This window comes from Sapajus apella, unplaced genomic scaffold (assembly GCF_009761245.1).
Source record: "Sapajus apella isolate SASKATOON/1434 unplaced genomic scaffold, GSC_monkey_1.0 scaffold69, whole genome shotgun sequence".
Classification (NCBI taxonomy): Eukaryota; Metazoa; Chordata; class Mammalia; order Primates; family Cebidae; genus Sapajus; species Sapajus apella.
The window spans coordinates 9,724,711-9,734,274 of NW_022437009.1; positions in this window are offsets into that span (position 1 = coordinate 9,724,711).

The window sequence follows — 9,564 nt, forward strand, 5'->3', positions numbered from 1 at the left end:
TATTTCTTATATATGGAATTATGTTAACTAATAATGTCACTTAGACTAAGCAATTGCATGTAAATAAAGAACCTTCATTATTTGAGTGATCTTTTTTTTTCCTCCTCCTCCCAAGTGATCTTTAAAAGAAAAAATCCAGCTAAAATTCTCTGTATCTGCAACACCAACCATCAACCGCCCTTGGCATGTCCTTCAGAACGCTTTTTTTTTTTTTTGAGACAGGGTCTCACTGTTGCCCAGGCTGCAGTGCAGTGGTGCAATCTCGGCTCACCAGAAACTCTATCTCCAGGGTTCAAGCTATTCTCCTGCCTCAGCCTCCCGCGTAGCTGGGATCACAGGCATGGGCCACCATGCCTGGCTAATTTTTTTCTATTTTTAGTAGAGACAGGGTTTCACCATGTTGGCCAGGCTGGTCTCAAACTCCTGACTTCATGTGATCCACCCGCCTTGGCCTCCCAAAGTGCTGGGTTTACAGGTGTGAGTCACACCTGGCCCAGAATCCTTCTTAAACTATTACCATCATCATTATTCAACTCTTCTATTCCTTTCTGTTTTAAAATGTCTATTGATTCCCTACAGAGAAAAACTCTAAACTGAAGACTGGTTTTAGCTCCATACCCTGTCAATCTGTCACTGCCTATATAAGCCTTCTCCACCAGGCACCATTTCACTTTTCACTATCTGACTCACGCAAAGGCTACCTCCTTTGGAAAATCTTCCCCAGCATTGTCATTCTCATCTGGAATCTTATCTAACTTTTAACAGAGTAATACATGAACTCACATGTCAATCTTTTCCATTAGTCTGCAAGATCGACAAGATGAGTAAGGGTTTTATTCACCTTTGTATTCTCCAAAGTCTAGCATAAGCTTTGGAACCAAATTAATCTGGGTTCAAATCTCATTTATCTTAAAAAACGGTAGTTGATCCTATTTAAATGTGATTTTTATCGCTTTCTGACTAAAGCAAAAGAAAACTGGTTTTCTAACTAAAAAAAAAATGTCATTTTTACATTTAGATATAGATGGCTAATATTTTTACATTTTACACATAAGAAAATATGAAAAGAGCAAAAATACCACCACTTTACACATACAAACAGCAAAAATAGTTAATTAATAATAAATATCAGCTCTGCCACTTGTTACTATATGACCTCTTCAAAGTTATTTAAAATTAACTTCTCTAAGACCCAATTTCTTCCTCTGTAAAATGAGAATACTACCAACCTACCTCATAGATGTACTGTGAGGATTAAACCCATGCAAATATACTTGTGACAGACATGGTGGCTCATGCCTGTAATCCCAGCACTTTGAGAGCTGAAGCAGGTAGATCACTTGAGGTCAAGAGTTTGAGACCAGCCTGGCCAACATGGTGAAACTATGCCTCTACTAAAAATACAAAAATTAGCCAGGCATGGTGGCATGTGCCTATAGTCCCAGCTACTAAGGAGGCTGAGGCAGGAGAATCACGTGAACCCAAGAGGTGGAGGCTGCAGTGAGACGAGACCACACCACTGTACTCCAGCCTGGGCAACAAAGCAAGACTCGATCTCAGAAAAAAAAAAAAAAAAGAAAATATACTTATATCAGGCAAAATGCCCTTCATATACAGAGTAGCTACTAATGTCCATTCCGCTTTCATGTCAAAAGAAAAGAAATCAATGATTTACTATGAACCACTTTCAATTCCTCCTGCTCTTGAGTAGCAATTATTTTTAAAAGGGACTTCAACTACCTAGAGCAACTTGATTCTTCCTCCTATCTAAGCAAGCTGTACATTTTAAGTAAGATCAACTAAAGAACCCCAAACTGAATGGCTTTATGAATCCCACGCAACAGAGATGTTCTTTATCCTAATCAATGTGTAATAGGCCTTCTAAACCTGTGTGGTATGAATTTAAAAAGCCTGAATTCCAAGACTACAGAAAGGTAACGACTTCTATAACTAATGCATTCATCTATTAACAATTAACTTATAATGTTTCTGTCCATTTACTGAAATGTTGTCATTTTTGTGGACAATATTATAAGATGCCATATAAAACATCGCTAGTGCAGGAATATCATCCCAGCTATATATGGAGTTTCAAGAAAAGCATGATAGTCACTGATTTTTTTCTTCCCCCTCAAGAGATTGCATAAGACAAAGAGGAAACAATGACACAACTTATATATTAGTAAGTATGGTAGAGTGGTCAATAACTTTATTTCAACATCTAATATACCAGTCACTGAGGTAGACTCATTTTGAGACAAGGTCTTGCTCTGTTACTTAGGCTGGCATGCAATAGCACAATCACAGCTCACTGCAACCTCTACTTTCTGGGCTCCAGCGATCCTGCCACCTCAGTCTTCCAAGTAGCTGGGACCACAGGCATGCACCACCATACCTGGCAAAGTTTTGAACTTTTGGTAGAGACAGGGTTTTGCCATGTTGCCCAGGCTCATCTAGAACTCCTAGGCACAAGTGAATCTTCTGCCTCAGCCTCTCAAAGTGCTGGAATTACAGGTGTAAGTTACCGTGCCCAGTTGACAAATATCCTATATAATATTCATGATAACCTTTAGAAGTAGAGAGATACTATACTATCATGCCCTTTCTACAAATGAAGAAACTGAAGTTCAAGTAAATTATTATTTTTTAAAAAATAATTCAGTTTTACTTATTTATTTATTTTGAGATGGAGTTTCGCTCTTGTCACCCAGGCTGGAGTGCAATGACATGATCTCAGCTCACAGCAACCTCCGCCTCCCGGATTCAAGTGATTCTCCTGCCTCAGCCTCCCGAGTAGCTGGAATTACAGGCACCTGCCACCAGGCCTGGCTAATTTTTGTATTTTTAGTAGAGATGTGGTTTCGCCATGTTGGCCAGGCTGGTCTTGAACTCCTGACCTCAGGTGATTTGCCCACGTGGGCCTCCCAAAATGCTGGGATTACAGGCATAAGCCACCGCACCCAGCCTGAAGGTCAAAGAAATTAAATACCCAGTGAGTAGTTGAGTAATAATTCAAACACAATCTGACACAAAATCCTACTCTTTCTGCTTTACATTACTCTGGCTTCTTGGCAGTATCAACGGATTATGAAGCTATTAATTGAAAGCAGTTATAATAAAAATCTAACTCAAATTGGCCTAAAATTTTAATGTATTTATTGAAACAAAAAGGAGAATGTAGGCCAGGTGGCTCACACCTATAATCCTGGCACTTTGAGACGCTGAGGTGGGAGGATCACTTGAGCTTAGGAGTTCAAGATCAGCCTAGGAAATACAGTGAGACCTCATCTCTATAAAAAATTATTAAAAATTAGCTGGACATGGTGACATGTGCCTGTAGTCCTGGCTACTCAGGTGGCTGAGGCAGGAGAATCACTTGAGCCCAGCTGGAGGAAGCTGCAGTGAGCTATGATCCCGCCACTGCACACCAGCCTGGGCAAGAGAGCAAGACCATGTCTTAAAAAAAAAAAAAAAAAAAAATAGAGAACACAAAGATGCCAAGTATCTAGAACCAGCCCCCATTTTCTACCTTCATCAAAATTAAACCTCCACAGAACACATCTGCTACAATGTATTATAATAATAATAATTATAATAATAATATAATAATAATAAGCTGTTAATATAATTAACTTTCTTAGGTCTCCCAATACTCAGTGAACCTGATTAAAGAAAATAACGCCTACATACGGGGCCACTTACAATTCCTTAATACATTATTATTAATAGTTGGAGTGTTTATAAATTGTAAGCTTTAAAATATACACACATATCTAGTAGAGCTATGGTAATCTGAACATAAAAGTTCAGTACACTTTAGTATACAGCTAGTGCTCGACTTACGACCACGATTGGTTCCGACAGACCGGTCGTAACACGATTTGGTCATAAGTTGAGTAGGCTATATACACGCAGAGATGGCAGTGCTGCCGGAAGCTGGTCCGCACTGTCATACGCCCAGCTGGGCAACGTTTGCACTGCCAGATGCGGAGCAGTCATGGCTAGCGATTGTGGTCGTAAAGTCGAATGGTCGTAAGTTGCATAGGTCGTAAGTCGATCAATACCTGTACTTTCTTTTCTGCTATTTCTTGGGTTATGTTTAAAACCGTTAGGGTATTTCCATCATTATAAAGAATTTTCCATATATATTATTGTAAAATACAATTTCTGACACTAAAACTCTACCTTACGGTACTGTTAACTTTTTGGAGTTCTTTCCCATCTATTATCTCATTATCATCATGTCAATTCTGTGACCAAGTATGGATAAGTATTATTATTTATGTTTTATATATAAGGAACAAAAGCAATTAAGAATAAGTTATTTGCTTCAAGCTAGTCCTTAACAAAGCCAATTTTAAAGCCTAATTACTGGTGCTGAATCAGCTCATGGCCCCTGGCTTTTCTTTAATGATTCTCTAGGAGTTTAACTTTATTAAAAGCAGTAATTATACTTAAATGGACTGAAATGATACTTTTGTGATTTTTTTAAATAATGGAGGTATATTTGTATGTGTAATGTCCTGTTTGTTTGCAAAATATGTTCCTTTAGTAAATACATTTGTCTAACTATAAAATCAGCTTTTTCCATGTGAGGAAAAAATCATACTATCATTTTAACTGTTTTTCAAGAGAGACATAGTATAAAACTTGGATGGTGGTTTCCCTGAAAACCTCATATAAAACCAAAGCCTAGCCGGGAACAGTGGCTCATGCCTGTAATCCCAGCACTTTGGAAGGCTGAGGTGGATGGATTAGAAGGTCAGGAGATCAAGGCCATCATAGCCAACATGGTGAAACTCCATCTCTACTAAAATCCAAAAACTTAGCCGGATGTGGTGGTACCCGCCTATAATCCCAGCTACTTGGGAGGCTGAGGCAGGGGAATTGCTTGAACCCAGCAGTCGGCTATTGCAGTGAGCCAAGATCACGCCACTGTACTCCAGCCTGGAGACCAAGTGAGACTCTGTCTCAAGAAAAAAAAAAAAAAAAACACCCAAAAACCAAAGCCCTATAATTTTATTGAGACAGGGTTTCATTCATGTTACCTAGGCTCTAGTGCAGTGGTGCAATATTGGCTCAGTGCAATCTCTGTCTCCTACCAGGCTCAAGCAATTCTCCTGCCCCAGCCTCCCTCAGCCTCCCAAGTAGCTGGGACTCCAGGTGCACACCAAAGCACCCAGCTAATTTTTATATTTTTAGTAAAGATGGAGTTTCGCCACGTTGCCCAAGCTGGTCTTGAACTTCTGATGTCAAGTGACCCCCCAATTCCAGCTCCCAAAGTGCTGAGATCACAGGCATGAGCCACCATGCCCAGCTCAAAGCCCAGTACTTTTTAAAAGCCTTGAGTGTTTCTCTTAAGCCAGAACCACCTTGTATAAGGCTTTATATCTACATATTTGCCTCATGTGGCTACTCATTTGCCACAAATATCTACTCAATTGTCTCACATTTGTCATCTATGGTCTTAACGTATACATAAACAAAAAATAAAGTGCTTGAAAGCAAATTTTAAAATCTATTTAAAATTCTTCATGTTTTATTTCTGTGAGAAGTAAACTGGCATGACCTAGGATCACTGAGACAAATAAGTCATTTCCTAAAAAAAAAAGAGCCTGCGGCTGGGCATGGTGGTTCATACCTGAAATGCTAACTAGCACTTTGGGAGGCTGAGGCGGGTGGATCACCTGCGGTCAGGAGTTCGAGACCAGCCTGGCCAACATGGTGAAACCCTGTCTCTACCAAAAACACAAAAATTAGCTGGGCATGGTGGTGGGCGCCTGTAATCCCAGCTACTTGGGAGGCTGAGACAGGAGAATCACTTGAACCTAGGAGGTGGAGGTTGCAGTGAGCTGAGATGGTGCCACTGCACTCCAGCCTGGGAGACAGAGCAAGATTCTGTTTTTTAAATATATATAAACAGCAAGACTCTGTTTTTTAAATATATATGGTTAAGGACTAGCGTGTGTGTGTGTGTGTGTGTGTGTGTGTGTGTGTACAGAGTCTTGCTCTGTCTCCAGGCAGGATGTAGGATTAGGTATATATATATACATATATACACACATATAGTTTTAGGTATATATATATAAATACCTAATACTACATTTTGACACATATATATACCTAATACTACATTTTGACAGAAGCTAATATATTGTGAAATCTCCTTCCATTCAAAATAATAATTAATAACAACTTAGTAAGGCTTTTTTAGGGATACAGAGAATGAACTAAGATTAGGGTAACTGTCTGGGTCTAGAAAGAAACAAAGTTGTTCTTGAGATAAAGGACTCTCAGTTTTAAAGCCAGGACAAGTTGGGTATTCCTTATTAGGCAGTGGAGAGTACATCTGGATACTTGATAGCACACAGTGAAAGACTAAAGCATTTTCTAGTCACCTTCCAAACCAAAAAAAAACCCCACAAATTCATTTCTATTTTTACCTCATGCAAGTACTAATGAGCAAAACAGAAACCAACAAAGGAGGCATACAACATTTTTAATGAGAATTCATCAGAGCTGAAATAATTAAAATTCAATTTTAAATAAGAGAATCCACTTTAAGGCATTAACTGTTTGCCTTGTGAAATGAAATTTTTAAAAATTAGTTTACTTTTCCTATTGACAAGCTTCCAGCTTTCACTTTTTAAACTTTTTTTTTTTTTTTTTTGAGACAGACTGTCGCTCTGTTGCCTAGGCTGGAGTGCAGTGGCACAATCTCGGCTCACTGCAGCCTCCGCTTCCCACGTTCAAACAATTCCCCTGCCTCAGCCTCCTGAGTAGCTGGGATTACAGGTGCACACCACCATGCCCGGCTAAATTTTGTATGTTTAGTAGAGAAGGGGTTTCACCATGTTGATCAGGCTGGTCTCAAACTCCTGACCTCGTGATCTGCCTGCCTTGACCCCCCACAGTGCTGGGATAACAGGCGTGAGCCACTGCATCCAGCCAAACTATTTTTAAGAGACAAACTGAGCCGAAGTAATGGCAAGGTGTTCCATCCTTTGACTTGTGTCAACCAACCTTAATGTTCTTTTAGCAGGAAAAAAAGAAGTCTATCCGTTAAGCATAGTATGCCAGGACCAAAGAAATAAGTGAGACAACTTTTAAAGAGCAACAGCAAATATTGTCTTCCTTCCACTGTCTCAAAACTAGACACAGTTCAATATAAGTTATTTATATATGGCACCCATAATCAAAGGAGTGTGCTTATCATACCTAATTAAACAATTTCAAACCTAAATACTTCAGATGTATAGCAGTCCTCTGAAGCCATAGCAATAAGATGACTCACCAACTGGCAGGTGTCTTAGGCTCTACAAATAATGGGTGTTTGCCTGGATGAAAACAAATGTATGTGCCCCAACAGACGAACTCATCCTGCTTGGCTAAGAGAGGAGAGAGACTAAAAAAACTGATCAGTAGTATAGTACTTTATAATGGAAATAAGAATCAGACTTTGCTACAAAGAGACTTATAACTCATGCAGACTTTCAAAACACCCTTCCAATTTTTACTTACCAGAAAAGTACAATAGAATAAGATCTAAGATAATAAAAAATCAATTTATGATCTCCAAATTAAAAATAACTGCAAATGAGAATTATGACATTGAGTTCACTGCTTCAAGAAATGTGAAGTCAGTCACAAGAAAAATAAATCCATATTTATACCCTCCTATTATATTTTGTGACTTGATGTCAGTTTCCACTCAAGTGAAAATCAGTAGTACATATTTGAGTTCTAGTTCAAGGATGTATACTCTCATGTGAAAACTGACACCATGTCACAGTTAATAAGATATGGGTTTATAAATATGGAATTAAAAGAAACTTACCCTTTCCCTTTGTGCAGCTCTGACTTCCAACCCAGTTTCTATAGAAACAGGAGGACAAGTGCCAGTGCCAGAAGTCTGCCAATTAGAACCCATCTTTGAGTTGCTGAATAATAAAGTCAGATCCCAAAGTCGACTATAGGTTTTTGTCAGTAGTTCCTAAAAAGAAACCCAGGAGGAAAAAAGATGTTTAACCAATTACTGTACTTAGAAATGCTCCCTTTAAAATTGGCTTTAAAAAAAAATGAGTTCCAATATCACATGTTAAAAAAAAATTGTATTAGGGCTTCAGACATTACTAAAATTAAGGAGCAGCAAACAGAAGAGAGGGTGTCTTTGAAGGTCCAAAACACTTTTAAACCACTACATTAAAGGAAAAAAGCACTCATACATTATGAAAATAAAGTAGTTTCAATCGCGAAACCTTAAAGTTCAAATGAATCCATTCCTTCTGTGGAATGAACTTTCAGTAAGGTTATAGCACTGCAAAGAGTAAACTTCACAAATGAAATTTGTCAGGAGATATGATGACATAGGTGAAGTCTCCACTAAAAGCCTCTCATTTCTAGGAAAAATCTATAAATTACAAACGAACCTTTGCAAAGTTTTCTAGAGACATTAGCATTGCTGTGCTTGATGAAAAAATCCCCCTAAGTCACATATACCAATTTAGAAATCTTAAAATTGTGGGATCTAAGAAATAATCTGACTCCAGTTTTTCAACTGATATCCACATGGTTGCTTGGTGAATGTATTTGGGAATCTTTCATCATAAAAATTTACACATTATTTTTATCATTTCATATGCCTCTAGGTATAAGAAACACACATTAAAAGGATCAGTCCAGGTGCAGTGGCTCATGCCTGTAATCCCAGCATTATGGGAGGCTGAGGCAGGAGGTCAGGAGTTTGAGACCAGCCTGGACAACATGGCAAAACCTTGTCTCTATTAAAAACACAAAAATTAGCCAGGCATGGTGGTTCGCGCTTGTAGTCCAAGCTACTCAGGAGGCTGAGGCAGAATCACCTGAACCTGGGAGACAGAGGAGGCTGCGGTAAGCTGAGATCGTGTCACTGCATTTCAGCCTGAATGACAGAGCAAGACTATGTCTCCAAAAAAAAGAAAAAAGTAACCAGGCTAGGAGCAAGACTATGTCTCAAAAAAAACATGACTCACGCCTGTAATTCTAGCACTTTGGGAGGCTGAGGCAGGTGGACTGCTTGAGTCCAGGAGTTCAAGACCAGCCTGGACAACATAATAAAACTCTGTCTCTACTAAAAATACAAAAATTAGCCAGGCATAGTGGTGCACACCTGTAGTCCAGCTACTTGGGAGGTTGAGGTGGGAAGATCACTTAAGCCCCGGAGATGGAAGTTGCAGTGAGCTGAGTTCGTACCTCTGCACTCCAGTCTTGGTGAAAATAGTGACACACTGTCTCAAAAAAATAATAATAAAAATATCATTCCTGACCTAATTTGATACACTGCAATTTAGAGTACTCTCTGAACATTCATACTGAACCATTCCTTTTAATACACAGGAATCTTAATACATTATTTGTCTCTGAGCATTCATACTGAACCATTCCTTTTAATACAAAATAATGTTAACACTACATTATTTGTCACTGTATACTTTAATAGGTATTTGATTCATGTTATGTAAGGAAGATTAATTTATGAAGTTCGTATATACACTTAAGAAACAAAGGCAATTAGGAACCATTCCT